Source organism: Felis catus, chromosome A1, assembly GCF_018350175.1.
Source record: "Felis catus isolate Fca126 chromosome A1, F.catus_Fca126_mat1.0, whole genome shotgun sequence".
Lineage (NCBI taxonomy): Eukaryota > Metazoa > Chordata > Mammalia > Carnivora > Felidae > Felis > Felis catus.
The window spans coordinates 147,831,500-147,850,457 of record NC_058368.1 but is presented as its reverse complement, the minus strand read 5'-3'; positions in this window follow the sequence as shown (position 1 = coordinate 147,850,457).

The following is an 18,958-nucleotide window of genomic DNA, read 5'->3' as shown; positions in this document are numbered from 1 at the left end:
TTATTTTTTTTTAAACCTCATAGTGACTTAGCAACATTACATACAGTTCAAACGTATTTTCATTTACTCTGGTGTCAGTGGATCTAATGATTAACATCGTTTGAAGTACAGAACAGTAATGAAACTACATCCCTTCATAAATATTTTAATTTAGATATCATTAATCAGTCTGGACTTCACCCTGATTATTTCAAATTATAAGTATGTGTTATTTAAGAAATTCATGGTGTATGAATACAATGCACATCTATATTGTTTTTGTTTTTGTTTTAATTTTTATGTTTATTTTTGAGAGAGAGAGACAGAGTGTGAATGGGGGAGAGGAAGAGAGAGACACACACAGAATCCGAAGCAGGCCCCAGGCTCTGACCTGTCAGCACAGAACCAGATGCGGGGCTTGAACTCACAAACCATGAGATCATGACCTGAGCTGAAGCCAGCCGCTCAACAGACTGAGCCACCCAGGTGCCCCTATGTTGTTTTTAACTAAGGAGAACAAAACAATATAATTGAAAAAGTTCAAGTTCTTCCAATAGTTCAGATAGGTACAGGCACAAATATATAATTGTCTCCATTGTGAAATTGCTGGTCTAGCAATTGAAATAAAGTATATATTGAGAACATTTTCTTTTCACATGGTTAAGAGTGGAAGAGTTGCCTAACAAGGGATGACTACTTACTATTACTGACTAATTTTAATATATTAACCGAAGTGCATTAATGCTAACCTTTGAACTGTGAAATCACTGTCTATTCTCTGTGACCTGAAGTTATCCTGTTTTAAATCCATTAAATAAAATTATGTGACACTAAGCTTAATTAATCACACCTACCCAGCAGCAGAAATCAGGCATACAAACGGAATATTGATCTGTAAGAGGACTGTTGCCTTATAACTATAATGGAATTAGCCACAGGTATATTTTGCAAGCAATGGTAGGATAATTATCAGTAATAAACCCAGGGCTTGTAGTTAATTAAATTTGTTACAGAAGAGTGTGTCAGTTAAATGTTACCAAGCACTTAAAACCTATTCTGAAAGGACAAATCATAATCTCCTTTATTTGCCTGTGTGTGACAGAATAAGTGGATAAAGACATTTGCAACTAATAAGAGCTTTATTTTAATGACTATCTTAGATTTCTTTCCCATCTCACTATAGCCACGCTGACATCAATAACTGATTAAAAGCTTCAGTGATCTTTGCTGAAGATATTTTCGTTATTTCATATAATTTGTTTTCTAAACTAAACATAAAGTGTGGATTACTTTTTCTTTTTCCTCATCTTTCATTTCCTACATAAACATTTGCACTAACTAAATATCATTTCTCTTATTCAAATTTTATTTTTCTGGGAACGGGTATCTATTTGAAAGTGACAAGGATGTTAGAAAGACATTTAATTTCTTAATTTATTTACTCTGTAGAATCTACATATGTTGCTTACTTTTTAGTTTCTAAGGCTAAGCCACAGTTGCTGCAGTACATTAATATCTACTCTGCCAGTACTAATCATGTTTTAATAACTTCTAAAAAATTAAATGCTGAAAAGTCTATTTAGCAAAATATTTTTAAAATTAAAATTAAATTTAAAATTAAAATTAAAAGCTATTTTCCCATTAGCACTGCACCACATAAATTGGCTAGGATTTCCTTTGAATGTTTCTTCAGTTTAGCTTTGTGTTTCCTGACCACATTCCAAAATAATATATCTGAATTTTTTAATGATGTGCAATGACTTGTTGCTTCACCTTTGTTGCTCTGCAGTTCCCACAGTAGGATGTCTGTCTCTAATGCTTTCAATTAAACGGTTACATATATGGTCAAACTATGTGCCATGTACCTCCTGGAATATGTAATGCCCATGGTTGCTGTGTATAATTGTGCTGAATTATGTTTTGCACAATTCCAGAAGAGGCCACTAGCTATTTTGTGTACTAAATGGTAGTAAGATGTTCATGCACAGCAACCTCCAGTCATTTATTTTTAACTTCTAATTTTTAGCTCTATAATTTGAAATAGTCATTCCTCTTTGTGAATTCTGTATTAGTAAATTCACCTGCTCCTGGATTTTTATTGTGTATATTTCAGGTGTACAACCTGATGATTTGATAAATGTATGCACTGTGAAATAATCACCACAATCAATGTTATTAACATTTTCATCCCCTCACATCATTACTTTTTGTGTATGTCTGAGTTGTGAGATCACTGAAAATTTACCATCTTAGGGAAATTGTGTATACCTTACAATTGTGTTACCTAGAGTCACTATGCTATAAATTAGATCTATAGAGCTTATTCTTGCCTACCTGAAACCTGGTACCCCTTAACCAGCGTCTCCCCATTTCCCCTCACCCTCAGCCCTGGTAATCACTTTTTTTTCTCTTTTTAACATTATTTATAGCCCCCAAATCAATACTCACAGTTCTTTCTTGATCAGTTGTGGACATACCCAGAGTAACAAAGCCTTTTGAGTCCTCAAATGCACGTGTTCCCAGCTGAGGTTGAACAAGTCAATACTCTTGCTTCTTGTTTGAGCTTTCAAACTCAAGTGTCATATTCATGGTCTAGTCAGTGCCATGTTCTGTTTTGTTTTATTTTTGCATTTTTGTATTTTTTGCTAGTGTTTTTGTTGTTTAAGCTGCCCCCTTCCTGCCAACTGTAATGTGCTGAAGTACTGTCTAGTGTTCCCAAGCACATGAATGTCATAATGTACCTTAGAAAGAAAATATGTTGTGTTAGATTAGCTTGGTTCAGTCATGAGTTACAGTGCTGGTGGCCATGAGTTCAGTGGTAATCAACAATATGGTACATTCAGAAAAAACAGAGAGAGAAGGAGATAAAGTGAGAATTTTGCTAATCTGTATGTCACGCTGCTTGGAGAAGTAACATCTGTAGTTACATGTAACATCTATAGTGCATGATGAAGATGTGAATTTATAAAATGATAACTGATTAGAAAGTGGAACAGACAGCATTGCTCTGAAGCTGAAAGTCAAAGAAATTTATGGCCACTTACCCTGGGTCAGGAAGTCATTAAACCCTTCTCAGCTAGTATTTTATTATGAAGAACTACTTGACACAATTAATTATTTCTATAACAGAATACAAATTAAACAAATTATATAAGTTATTTATATAAAGAAATACATATTAAATAAGATGTATTAAAACAGGAACACACATAAAACAAGGTTATGTATTGATCACTTTTGAAATATTGTGACCAGAAGCTCACAGGAGCCTGACGCTGTATTTTCCTCCAAAGACAGTGGTTCAGTATTTGCTAATTTAGAGCTCAGGGTGACTTTATAGAACATAACTATTAGGAATAATGACAATTGAAAGTAATTATAGATTCACAGGAAGTTGCAAAGATAGTACAGAGAAGTCTTTCACTCAGTGTCCTCCCAGTGGTTACATCTTAACATAGCTAGAATACAATATCAAAACCAAGAGGTTGACATTGGTACAATATGAGTGTATATATAGTTCTCTGTCATTTTTTTATCACATGTATAGAGAGGGATGTTGAAAACTTCCACTTTAATTGTGGATTTATCTAATTCTCATTTAAATTTTATCATTTTTCAATGGTTGTTGTATGTAAGTGATGAATCACTAGATTCTACACCTGAAACTACTATTACACTGTATTTGAAACTAACAGAAATTTAAATAAAAACTTGAAAAAACCCAAATTTTATTATTTTTGCTTCACATATTTTATAATTCTTTTTTAAATTTATTATTATTATTATTATTATTATTATTATTATTATTATTATTATTTGTATATATACGTTTAAGATTGCCAGGGGCGCCTGGGTGGCTCAGTTGGTTAAACGTCCAACTTCGACTCAGGTCACGATGTTGTGGTTCGTGAATTCAAGCCCCCTGTCGGGCTCTGTGCTGACATCTCTGAGCCTGGAGCCTGCCTCATATTCTGTGTCTCCCTCTCTGTCTGCCCTTCCCAACTCACACTCTGTCTCTGTCTCTGTCTCTCTCTCTCAAAAATAAATAAACATAAAAATTAAAAAAAAAGATTGCCATAACTTCTTGGTGGATTAACCCTTCAATAATTATGTAATAGTCCTCCCTCCATGATATTTGTCTTTTGTATGAAGTTTATTTTACATGATGTTAATGTAGCCACTCTCGCTTCTTTTGATTGATGTTTGCATATTGTATCTTTTTCATCATTTTCTTTCAGCCTACAAATCTCAGTATATTTCAACTGAGCTTCTGTAGACGGCATATAGTTTAGTCATGATTTTTTTATCCACTCTGCCAACCACTGACTTGTAATTTATATATTTAGATTCTTTATATGTAATGTAACTGTTACATATAAGGCTTACATTTGCCTTTTTTGTTATGATCTTTCTTTTTAAAAATTCTACTGCTTTCTTTTTTCTTCATTAATGTAGGTTACTTAAACTTTTTTATTTTATTTTTTTAGAATTCGATTTTCATTTATATGTGATATTTTGAATATCTTTTTGTATATCTTTTCAAGTGGCCAGTCAGGATTAACAGTATATATGTAAATTATGAAAGTATGCTGATGGCAGCATTCTACCAGATAAATTGAAGTGTTGAAGCATTACCTCTCTTTACATCTATTTACCTTCTCCCACTATTAATATAATTGTCTGAAATATTGTATGTACATACATTGAGAAACAAGATAGGATTATAATTTTTGCTTCAATTTTCAAAAATAATTTTTAAAACTACAGACAAGGAAAAGTCTTTTATATTTAGTAATAATTTTATATTTTAGTAATAATAACAATTTTGTAATAATAATAATATTATTTAGTAATAATAATTTAGTTATTTTCTTCGGATGTTTGTATTTCCCTTCTGCTATCTGTTTAGAGAACTTTGTTGAGCCATTATTTCAGGATAGAGGCATTTGTGAGAAATTCTCGTAGTTTTCCTACATGTTTGAATGTTTTGATTTCTTCTTCTTCATCTTTGTAGGATATAGAATTCCAGGTTCATAGTTCTTTACTTTTATCACTTGAAAAATATTGTGTCACTTCTTAGGACACATTCCTTCTGCTGAGAAATCCGCCATTATTTCAAGTTTTTTCTCCTTTAAGGAATGTATATCTCTAGCTATTTTCAAGATTTTTTTTCCTTTGTCTTTAGTTTTCATAAATTTTACTATCTTGGTGTGAATTTCCTTGGGTGTGATTATTATGTTTGGGATGTACTCATCTGCTTAAATTTGTAATTTTAGTTTATCTGCAAGATTTGATACTTTTTCTGTCATTATTTCCACAAATGATTTCTCAACCATGTTCTCTTTCTCTCTCTTATAAAAGGAGGAACTCCAATGGCATGATTGCCAGACTTTTGTTATATGCCCACATGTCCTGGAGACTCTATTCATTTTTTTTTCCATTTCATTTTCTTGTCATTGTTCACACTGGGTAATGCCCATTGTTCAATTTTAAAGTTCACTGATTCTTTTTATGTTCTTGCTTTTCTACTGTTGAACCCATTCATTGCTTTTTCTATTGTATTATACATTTCTTAGTTTCTGTTCAGCTCTACTTTGTAACATTTTTTCTTTGCTGAGACTGCTGAGAATTTATGTTTTTTAATTTTTTTCCACTGCGTTCATGAATGTTTTTTGAAGCATTTTTATGATTTACACCTTAAAATTATTGTTGGTAATTCCAATATCTCTGCCATTTTGATGCTGGCATCTATTGATTATCCTTTCTCATCTAGGTGGAAATTTTCTTGGTTCTAAGTATGATGAGTTTTGGGTTTTTTTTTTTAATTGAAATGTGGACATAAGATTCAGGATCTCATTTAAATTGTGTATCTTAGCAGGCACCTAATAAAGGAAAGGAAAATCTATCTATCAATGTTTCTATCTGTGTAGCTAGTTAGCTGGGGTAAAACATTTCTTTGTGTAGTAATAAACTATGAACATTTTCGCATGTGATTAAATGTTCTTCTGTTACTTTTTTAAAAATACTTTGCATTACTCTATCAAATGAATGTACCAAAAATCATTTATCTAAATGCTGCTATTTAAGAATTTGCGTATGTACATTTCTGTTATAAAAGTAGTGCTTCAGTATACATGTTTGGTTCTGATTCTGGCTAAGATGATAATAATTATAGTTTGCTCCGCCTCTCTCATAGATTCTACACACAAAATATAGAGCATCTAGTTAAGTTTTAATTTCAGACAACATTTTTCTTTTAGTAAAAGGGTGCCCCATACAGTATTTTGGATAAACTTGTAATAGCAAAATAGCTATTTCTTTGAAATTAAAATTTAACTTGGCACCCTGTATTTTGATTTTTTTTAGGTATAGCAACCCTGACTATGAAAACCAAAATAGAAAATATGGAGCAACTGTGTGAGGGTACTGATAAATTAAAGGCAGAAGATAAATTGGGAAAGGAAACCAGAACACAAAGTACAAACAAAACAGTGGTGCATTGTCTACGTTTTTTTCTCCCTCGTATCATCCATTCCAGGTTCAAAAGACCCTCAAAACTTTCTCACATAACTAAGCTCCCTGGTATGATTCTTCCAAATTATTATAAGCATCTTAAATTTAAATGAATTCTAGATATGCTATTCTCTGCCTGATGACTCTGAGCACACTTTAATATTTCTAAGAATTCTATCAGAAGCAACAGGGGATACCTCACTTCCTCTACCTCTCACTCAAAATACCTTCCTCTCTTCCAGATGTTACCCTCACCCCCATTCTCGTAGTGGTCACTCTGTCATTCCTTGGAGTGAGCAAATGCCACATAGCTCCTGGGGTACCTAAACAAGATGGATTGGACTGACTTCTTTTCAAGTAAACCCTCAAAAGAAAAAGAAAAAAAAAAAAAAGACTAGACTCAATTATTTGCACTTAATTAAGACCCATTACCAGAGCTAGCACTAGAATCTGCATGAACCTGAAAATAAAGAACTCCTTAAGGTTTGCACCCTAGTTACCCTACTTGCCTCAGCATAGTACCAGCCCTGCTGGCATGCTAAGGCTTATTCACCAGTCAGAAGGGCCAATAAGGATAACTTTAAACCCATGGCCCCTAATGATATAGGTCCCGACACTTGTAAAACAAACCAATAGCTATCACAATTTCTTCCTTGGGTGTGATATCATTATGTGTTCCTTCAAGATTACACTCTGGGATCCAGGCATAAATTTGTCTCCCTCTCTAAAACAAGATGACATACACATTAGGGGTTTTCCTAGAAGATCTTCTGATTCTTAAGGAAAGACTAAGAGAGGACTCTGAAGTGATGCTTAAGAAAGTTCCCAGATGGATAGCTGAATCATATACATCCATCCTGTGGGAAGCTTTCCCTACAAGAGGAATATTCAAGCTGATAAGATGGCATGAAATATGTCCTTTGACTTTAGCTGTATTTAACAATGGCATTACCTCAGCAGTGAAAGTCATTCATGTCACCCTCAACTCTCTGGTCAGTTTTATGAATGTTACAATGTACCTTATTTTCCTTTTTATGGGCCCAAACAGCCTGTGCAATAACTAATACATTCTACTGTACCTAGATTGATACATCAGGCCAAGTACAGAGGTCAATACAGAAACCTAAAGAAATTGTAATGGTTTATGGAATTTGTTTACCTGGTTGGTTCTAAGACTCTGAGAACCATGACTGAGGTCAGTCCTGAAGACTGGTCTTAACCTGCTTCTTAGAATCCTCTTGATAGTAGTCTTAATTAAATACTGTATAAGGCCAATTAAATTAACCTCTATAGTTAACATTAATCAGAGTGACCAACAGAGGGATGTATAATGAGAAAACCTGATAGAAGCTGAGACAAAATTGAAATGAGGGGTGACTATCGTTGAAAACAATTATCTGTGGGTCTTTTGTGTTGTTCTGTTTTATGAGCAGAGATATTGTTTCAGAATACCTCTTCAAGACTGCTTGTATACCTAATAGACTTTGAAGACAGACATAGTGTATCTATCCAGAACAGAAGACAGGTTGACTTATTCTGGTATGATAAAATAATATCTCCATCCAGGGAAGTATATTTGCAGCTATTATAAAAATGTGAATTTCCAGCCACTCAGTTCTTCAGCAATAGTGCAAAGCCAAAGTGCATGCTCTGGACTCTTCATGTAGCCTTTACGGGATTTGAGAGGAAAGGGGAACAGATGTGAACATGAAGTTCATGCTGCTTGCTCTGTAATGAGGTAAAATCTGGGACTTCTTCATCCTTGACATTGTGAAGAATTTAGAATGTGTATTGTAATTTATAAAGCAAACAATGAAAAAAAACCCCAAAACTGTTCATAGATATGGTTACAAACTCAATGGATAAAATAAAATACTAAAAAATATTTAAATAATCAAAATGAAAGCTGTAATGGGGAAAGAGAGTAATAAAGAAAGAGGACAAACAGAAAACAAGTAATGAATGCATGGGCAGATCTAAATCCAGACATATTAATACTTATATGTAAGTGATTTATACAAAACAAAAGATGGGGATTGTTGATTCAACAAATAAAAGAAAGCCAACTCTAAGCCTTATATAAGAATCCCATTTTAAATATAATGGAATATAATAGTTTAAATGGAAAGGATAGAAAAATAATACCATGCAAACATTAAGGAAAAGAAAGCAGTAGAGGCTATATTTATATCAAGCAATGTAGACTTCATAATATTAGACTTTCCTGAGCATTCATAATAATACAAAGGTTATTTCACTAAGAAGACATAATAAATTTATTATATATAAACCTAACTATGCAGCCATAAGATACATGCAGTACAAAACTAATAAAACTAAAGGAGAAAATCCACAGGTCTAACAGTAAACTTCAACACTGTATTCAAAGCAATAGATTAGAAAAGTAGGTAGACAATCAGTAAAGGTATAGACGATGTGAAAAATATGATCTACTGATTTGAACTCATTGGTATTTATATAACTCTATCGTATCAAATAGAATACATAGTATTTTTAAATGCATGATACCCATGAAACAAACCTTAACAAATTATGTTCCCTGACCATAATGAAATTAAGCCAGAAATGAATGCCAGAAAAATATATGGAAAGTATCAGAAAAATGTATGGAAAATCTCACAATTAGTTGAAAAATCAACAAGACATATAAATAATATATTGATAAAAGGAAAATCTTAAGTTAGAAATAGTTCAAAGAGAACAAAATAATACATATATCAAAATGTATGAGATACAGCTAAAAAGATCTTGAGGGGAGTTTCATAGTGTTACATGCTTTTATGAGAATATAAAGTCTCCTATCAATAATACAAGCTCTACCTTCAGACACTAGAATGAGAAGAGCAAAACAAACTCAAAGCAAACAGGAAAAAAAGAAATAATAAATAGCAGAAATCAGCGAAATGGAAAATTACAAACAATGGAAAAAATCAATAAACCTCTAAACTGGTTCATTGAAAAGATTAATGAAATTGATAAACTCTAGCCAAGTTGAAAAACAATTGTAACAACAAGAAACAAAAGACATAAACTAATAATTACAGAAGTGAAAGAAAAGCATCTGTAGAGATCCCACAGATATGAAAAGGGATATTATGTGGAGGAATATAAAGTAGTAGAATACTGTGAGGAACCCATGTGCATAAACTCAACAACTTCAATGTAATGGACCATGAATTTTTTGAAAGCCAGTAACTATGAAAACTCACTCAAGAAGAACCAGATAACCTGAATGGCACCATATCTATAAATAAATTTATTTCATAATAAAATACATTCTGAAAAAGCAATCTGATGCCCAGCTGGGGTGTGTGTGTGTGTGTGTGTGTGTGTGTGTGTGTGTGTGTGTGTGTTTGTGTGTGTGTGTGTGTATTTAAAGAAACAGAGCATGTATGAGTGAGCAGGTGAGGGGCAGAGGGGAGAAAGAACCCTAAGCAGGCTCTACACTCAGTGCAGAGCCCAGCATAGGGCTCGATCTCATGACCCTGAGATCATGACCTGCTCCCAAATCAGGAGTCAGACACTCAACTGACTGAGCCACCCAGGTGCCCCTCAAATATGTATTTTTTTAATCAATAGCAATTCCATGTAATCACTTTCAGAAAATAAATAAGAAATTATTCCCTAAATTTTTAATAAGGGCAGCATTACCCTGATATCAAAGTCATCTAAAGTCATTAAAGGAAAGAAGCTAATATTCTTTATGAACATACGAACTAAATCCTTAACAACATATTAACAAATTCAACATATTAACAACATATTAACAAATTCCTTAACAACATATTAACAAATTCAATCCAACAATACATGAAATTGCCACCAAATAGGGGTTATCTCAAAAATTAAGGCAGTTTCCAATTTCAAAAATCAATAAATGTAACAATCCACTTTTAATAGACCAAATAATAATTTTTAAAAACCTTCTGATGCAGAAGTATTTATCAAAATTCAACATCTAAGATAAGACATTTGGCAAACTGGGAAGAGGAATAAATTTCTGAACCTGATGAAGGGCATTAGCAAAAACCTACAGACAGCATCCTAGGGTGAAGGTCTAAATGTTTTTCTGCTGGGACCACAAACAAGTCAAGGATTTATTTACACTCTCATCATTATTATTCAGAATCCAGAGTGCTAACCATTACAGGATGGGACCCGCCTTTGATCATTATTATTCAATACAGTTCTTAAAGTCCTGGTCAGTGCAATAAGGGAAAAAAAAAATACAGTTTGAAAAGGAAGAAATAGAAATGTTTCTCTTTGCAGATACAATTGTTTAAATTGAAATTTCAAGAAATCTACCAAAGAACTCCTAAAGCATGTTTTTAGTCCTTAAAACTAATGAGTGAATTTAGTAAGGAGTAACTACCAATTACAATCATATTTCTATATGCTACTAATCAATGATTAGTAATACTTCTCTAAAATATTTTCACTTGCTCCAACAAAATGAAGTTTATAGATATGAATCTAACAAATATATGCATGATTTATATACCGATAAGTACAAAATCCTGAAAAAGAAAGAAAGAAAGACCTAAATAATTGGAAAGTAATAATTGGAAATTCATATATCATGAATTAGAAGTCTCAACATTCTTAAGATGTTAATTTCCCCCAAATTGATGTATGCACTAAATGCAATTCGTCAAAAACATCCCAGCAAGGTTTTTAGAGACATTCTAAAATGTATATAAAAAGGGAAAAGTCATAAAGTAGCTAAATCAGTTTTGGAAAAGAAAAAAATATAGAAGTCACACTCCTGATTCTAAGATTAACAATAAAACTATTGTAGTAACAAAAATGCGGTATTGGCATAAGGACAGACATAGATCTAAAACAGATTCTGGAAAGAGACAAACAAATATGATTTTTTAACAAATGTGTAAAGGCAATCAATGAAAACATGAAAGTGTTTTTAAGCAAATGGACACACTTAGAGGTTTATATTTTTCTTTTAAAGTGAATCTTGACCTATACCTCACATCCTACTCAAAAATGACCATATATTGAATTATAAAATGTAAAACTATAAATGTTTAGTGAGAAAAATATGAAAATAGTTGCCTAAACCTGGGTTAGGCAAAGAGATTTTAGATATGGTACGAAATGCATGATCTATAAATGAATAAAATGGTAATTAGGACTTCATCAAAATTAAAAATGTTTGCTATGCCAAAGACCTCCTTAAGAGAATGTCAAGGCAGACCACAAACTAAGAGGAAATATTTGCAAGTCAGATATCAAACAAGATAATTCTGTCTAGAATATGTAAACAATTCTCAAAACTCACCAATAATAAACATCAATATTTGAAACTCAAACATAATCAATTGAAATTCTATTTCAATGAGCAAAATATGTGTAAAGGTACTGCAACAAAGCAGATATACAGGATGGCAAATAAGCACACAACAGTATGATCAACGTAAGTAGTGAGTGGGGAAATGACAAATGATGACATCAGTGAGATACCACAGCACACCACTTAGATTGGCAACACACACACACACACACACACACAGACACACACACACACACACACACACACACACAGGATTAGCATTACTAACGGGATGCAGAGATCAGCAACATGCATTACTGTTGGTAATACAAATGAAACAAACTTAGCACTTAGGCAATTTCTTATAAAACTGGGCGTATAGTTGCCATACAACTTAATAATTCTAGTTTTCAAGCAATTTCTAGTTTCTTTTTTTTTACCTTAAGGAAATAAAATCATATGCACACGTAAAACCTTGTCTACTTATGCATAAGGATGTGGATCCTGAGAAACTTAACAGAAGACCGTGGGGGAGGGGAAGGGGGACAAAAGTTAACAGAGAGGGAGGGAGGCAAACCATAAGAGACTCTTAAATACTGAGAACAACCTGAGGGTGGATGGGGGTGGGGGCGAGGGGAAAGTGAGGCCTTGAGGAGGGCACCTGTTGGGATGAGCCCTGACTGTTGTATTTAACAACAATTTGACAATAAATTATATTTAATATAAAAAAAACCTGCCTACCAATGTTCATGTAGCCTTATTCATAATAACCAAAGACTGAAATCAGTCAATATGTCCTTAAATGGGACATATACTCTTACATACTCATATAATAAAATGGTACACATTAATAAAAGGGAACAAACTGTATGTAAACACTACGTGGATTAACCTCAAGAGTATAGTGAGTGTTGGGGTATCTGGATGGCTCAGTTCAGCATCTAACTCTTGATTTTGCCTCAGGCCTTGATATTGGAACCAGCTTGCATTGGGCTTTGCCCTGAGCATGGAGCCTCCTTGGGAGTCCCTCTCCCTCTCTGTACTTCCCCCACTCAAACTCTCTCTGTCAAAATTTAAAAAAATAAAAATAAAAAATATAAAACTTTTTTTTAGAAAGTATGCTAAGTGATTGAATCAAGTCTCAAATCATTCCATGCTATATTAATCTATTGGCATTACATCCTGGAAAAAGCAAAATTGTAAGGAAAGAGAACAGATCAGTGATTTCCAGGGATTAGTGGTGGTAGGGGGCAGGTTTTGTTTTTTGGCTTGTTTTGTTTTGTTTAGGGGTGACAGAACCACTGTGAAACCTGTAAGCATCTGGGCTGCTTACACAAATTTAGAGATGAGCTGAAGCTCAGATCTGTGCATCAAAAGAAAGAAGTTAATTTTATTGTACGTTAATTTAAATTTTTAAAAAAATAGAGAAGAAACTTAAAGAGCAGAAAGTTAAAAAAAAATACCTCTCAAATAAGTGGGTTATTTGTCACGTTTTCTTGAAAGAAATCTTTGTAATGTGTCGACCATATGAAAAGTTATTGTTCAACACATGCCTCATTCCTTCCATTCTTCCTTCCTTCTTTTCTCCCTTCCTTTCTTCGATGCTTTCTTTATTCTTGTTGTTTTCTTTCAGTTTCAACTAACACGGTTAACACTGTCTTTATACTAACAGCTCTAGTGGTCCTGGGAAAGATTTAAAAAGTAGAAGACAGTGGCGCCTGGTGGGCTCAGTCCATTAAGTGTCTGACTTCGCTCAGGTCAGGATCTTGCAGTTCGTGGATTTGAGCCCTGTGTCGGGCTCTGTGCTGACAGCTAAGAGTCTGGAACCTGCTTCAGAATTTGTCTCCTTCTTTCTGCCCCTCCCTTGCTTGTACTCTGTGTCTCTTAGTCTCTCAAAAATAGATAAACGTTTAAAATTAATTAAAAAATAGAAGACAAATACATGGATTAAAATGTTGTTGGAGAAGCAAGACAAACATTAACATCAATATTAGTAACGTTAATAAAATAATATGTACATATAAGCTTTAAAGTTAATATAAAAATCTTTTATTATTCTTAAAGTAAGATAATGTAGTTGGAAAGTATATATAAAACAAAGATGTATTGCCTCCACTATTCTTTTTCTTTACCAAAAAAAAAAATGCTGCAATTAAATAAATATGTATGAAGTGCCTATGTGTGAAAGTATCCAAATCACTACATGGTAGTAAATCAGTCAGACAAGTTCTTGCTCTTTGGGCCTAGATTCTCGTGAGAGAGAAGATAGAAAATAAAATAACAAATATAAATAGCAAAATTAATTTTAAATGATTATTTGTTTTAAACAAAACAACCTAAGATAGTATAATAAGGAGTTATGGGGAAGGTATAAGTGAAGTGTAATATAAATAAGGTGGCCAGGAAGTCCTATCTGTCAAGAAAGAGACAGCATGTAGGGACAGGGAAAGAACATTTCAGTCAGAGAGAACAGAAGAACAAGGGGTAAGCATGAAGAATTCAAAATATTAGCTAATAGAAAATACTATAAAAAATTAATAGGAAAGTTGTTTCAAGGAATTGGCTTCAGGAAAAATAAACAAGCATTTTATTAGAAAACAAAAATAACATATGAAATGTATTTAACTACATGGGTGAGATCTGGCAGTGTTTTTATTTCTAATTATAAAATCAGTAATCCTGCAAGAAAGAAAAGAAAGATTTGTTTGGATGTTGATGGTATGTTTTGTTAACTAGGCAGCAACATTCTCCTCATCTATTTTTTCTATAATACTTATCCCTGGCTACGGAAGAGTTGGAAAATTATCTAGGACTTCTCTGTCTTCTTTGGCCCTTTCTAGGAAAACCTTGATCACTTTTAATGTGACAGTAGTTGTAATCATTTATTTTCTTATCTGCAGGAAGTATTTCTTGTTCATCTTTCCCACTATTTAAAATTATACATTTAACATCTTAGGAAAAACAAACATCCATGGCTCAGATTGCACAGACCTATAAAATTATTTTTTAATGACTTGGCACTGGTGAAATTGAATGATTGAGCATTTAAAAAGCTACACTGTTTGATATTTTCTTTAATAGAATTTCATTTTAGGACTAATGATGTGAGTTTTATCATCTATATTGATCCTAACAGGTGTTGGTAAGAAAATTAAGGCAAGACTGTACACACTACATTGAGCCCAACCTGGTTCATTTTTCTGGCTTTCATTTTTTTTAAGCCTTTTCCATTTTTATGTTTCATCTGTCGTTTTTTCACTTAGACTTGGAGACATCTGGAAAACTGCTTTGCAGACAGAGCAACTGGATTTTAATTTGCAGGAACACAGGAGGAGAGGAGGGGAGGACAATAGTAGGGCTGTGAGCTAAGTCCTGGAACTTTCATCATGGTATTTATCAAGGCTGATATTCCTGATACATTGGAAAGAGTAAAGAATCTTTTAACTTTTTTCAGATACTCTTTTAGTGAAACTGAACCGGCTAGAAATAAATTCTATAAAGAAAGAAGTAAATTATATACAGGAAATTACAAAGAATTACATAGTCACAATCTTATAATCATGGGTGTATTGTTCATTCTCCAAACCACATTTTCATATTATTACAAAAAAATTCAGATTGCAAAGAATTTTATATGTCATTAATAAGAAAAGAAAAATATAAAGGTTAAGTTGATGAGAAAATGTTGCTCCGAATACCGTATTTTCTCATCATTTTTTCTCATCTATCAAGTTTTGCATATATAAATGTATAACTCTGAACTTGCATACAAGTATCCATTTCAGTCACTTAAGAACAAAATAAATAAAACAACCAACAAGCAAACTGTTCCCTAAAACAAGATAATATATACCCTCCTAAATGTCATTAGTTGTTGTTGTTATTATTAGAATCTTTATTAGCTGGTAATAACAAATCAGTGATAATTATATAATATGATAAAAATTCTAAAATATTGTGGAATATGGTTAATGTAGATTTAAATACAAAAGTATACTTTTGGGAAAAATTAGAATTACTGAAAATAATATTTCAGTATATGGTCTCAATATTTCTTGCTTATTCCTTTTATTGTCATTTTCTTTTACTTTAAAATGTTTTATTTAAGTAACCTATTGAATAGTTTATTCAATAATTGCCTAACATTAGCCCAACCTGCTACAATGGTAGCTTTCAAAAGTTTAATAATTTCTGCGCTGTTAAATTTTTTTCAGTGAATTCTGAATTCCACTGACTTCTAAGCAAACTAATAAACTATACCACAAAAAATGGCATATCACTAGTGAATAATTATTTTTCAATGGCATACCAGTGGGAAAAATCCACATATTTGCATGGAATATTTTGAAAAGAATAAGAAGTGAGAAAATGCACTGGCTGCAGATCCTCTTATTCATTTTTTAATAACTCCCCTGCCATGTGAAATCTTTAAAAAAATGACTAAAATTTCAAAAGCTACATTAATTGCATGTATTATAATTCTATATTGCTGTACTTTGTAACAGTCTGTTCATGTTTTGAAACTGCTTTAATTTCTACTTTTCTTTATTAAGTGAAAAGATCGTTAATTTTGAAATGTAAGTTATCTCATATTGTTTATTAAAAATTATTCTTTTTTTTACAAAACTTTTTTAATGTTTATTTATGAGACATAGAGAGAGAGAGAGAGCACAAGTTGCGGAGGGGCAGAGAGAGAGAGGGAGACACAGAATCCGAAGCAGGCTCTAGGCTCTGAGCTGTCAGCACAGAGTCCAACACGGGGCTCGAACTCACAAACCGTGAGATCACAACCTGAACCAAAGTCGGCCGCTCAACCGACTGAGCCACTCAGGCGCCCCTAAAAATTATTCTTTAAAATAAGATTTTCTCCATACTGCAAACAAAACAAGAGAAGAATTCTTGTTGCACTTACATGGGAAGTCCAAATCCTTAGCAACTTTAGGGCTTAGCAACTTTAGTAGTTAGCAAAATGTACAAGATTCATACTGCCATGGAGCATATGATTTAGTGTCTCAGGTTATGTTAAAAAAGGTATAATTACAGAAGTGTCATGACAAACTATGATAAAGTAAATACAGAAAAAATGGGGAAGGCTTTGGGAAAATGTAGATGAACGTAATGTAGACTGGGAAGATGTTTCGTAAGACCTTTTTGAGAAAGTGATATTTATAGTTCAATATGGACATTGAGCAGGATGTAACCTTTATCAGAGTTCAAGCAAGAAGGCAGAGGGGGTGAACACCCCGAGCAGAGACTACAGCATTTAGAAGAGCCCTGCGTCATGAAAGTGCTTGAAGCATTGGAGGTCAGAAAACAGACCAGACGGCTGGAAATATTTGAGTGAGGGAGACAGGTGGACAAGATAAAACCACAGAGGCGGGCAGGGGCCAGGACCACATTTACAGACCACATTAAGGTTAGTGAATTGACAAAGATTAGTTATGATTTCTTTATATTTGAGTAGTAAAGAGGGAAGTCCTCAGATTTCAATTAATATATCAGAATAGAATAGAAACTTAGATGGTTGGAAGTATCATTAATGAGAGAAGAATTCACTCCAGTGTGGGGAAAAGCAAGAATTTATTTTTGAATATACTATGTAACATTATATTATATTATATTATATTATATTATATTATATTATATTATATTATTAGATGTTTCTAAGAAGGGGGTGTTTAGAGACAGGATAAACTGATTTGGAACTCAGATGACTCCGAATTAGATATATTACACTTACCATTTATAAATATTTGAAGCCTTGGAAATGAGTGAAAAGGCCTAGGGCAAGAGTGTTGGGTAACTGGAATCTTAATATTTAGAGGTAGAATGGAGATGAAAACCCTTCAAAGGAAATTGAAAAAGAGCAGTTAGAGGGATGGGAGAAAATCTACAAAGGGTATAATACAATTAACCTTAAAGGAAATAAATATTTCTTGAACTTGTTCTCTCTTTTTTTCTCTTTTTTATTCAGCAGCCATAGCAATCATTTAATTTTACTGTCTGTTAGGAATTGTACTCATTAGAAGACTCTAGAGTCCTGGCAGGAGTGTCTAGGCCTCAGAGGCAGACAGCAGGAGCATTGGCAAAAAACAGGGCCCTCTGCCAAACAGGGCAAGCCCCCCACCTCCTCACCTGCTTCTCAGACTATTGCACCTAGTTTCAACAGCTACCAGGCAAATGCACTCACTTAATCTAAGCAGTTGAACAGAATACGAAGCCAGCATATGTTATGGGGAGCTGAAGCAGGCAAAATTTCCCTTGATCTTCACTAGAGCACAGTTTGTTGTTGTTGTTGTTTTGCTTTGTTTTTGTTTTGTTTTGTTTTGTTTTCATCATTGGATCAAAAGCTTGCACCAGAAAGCTAGGCGAATTCTTCCTCCAATGCATCCACTTTTTCATAATTCCCTTACCTCCACCATTGTCCAAATATCATTTTGTGAAACAAATTATGAAAATAGACTGTGAACTGGTCACCATCCCCTCCCCACTTCTACCCCATTCCTCTCCGATCCATTCTCACATAAGACCCAGAGTTCTATCAGATATAAATCAGAATATATAACTCCCCGACTAACTGTTAATGTCTTATGTTCACGCTATTTATCTGTGGCCTGTAAGTCTTATCATGACAGGCTCCTGTCTTTCTCTCCAGCACATCTCATGCCACGTTTCCTCTTTCTTCGCGTACAGCATCACACTAGTCCTCTGTGAGTTGTAGAACATACCGAGCTCTTCCCATCTGGGAGCCCTGAATTAGATTTCCCACCACTCTTTGTGGGTAGATTCTTTCTTACCTTTACTTCCCTTCAAAATGTCACATTCTCTGAAAGGCCTTTACAGATTACCCATTGATTTCTAAAGCAGTATCATATTTATTTCTTTCTCTTAATGCTTTACCTATTTATTGCCAGTCTCACTTACTAAAATGTAAATTCTATAAAGGATAAGGAACCAGTCTATCTTTTTCATAATATATCCTCAGCAGATAGAAGAATCATAGGAAGGAGTACAAGTTATTTGTCCTATGAATGAATGAATAATGAATGAAGTAAACTAAGGATTAAATATTTTATTTGATTCACTGGTACATATAATACACAATTATGAATCTGGCACACGTAATGATTAAAGTAATGCCATGAAAAGTGTCATGAT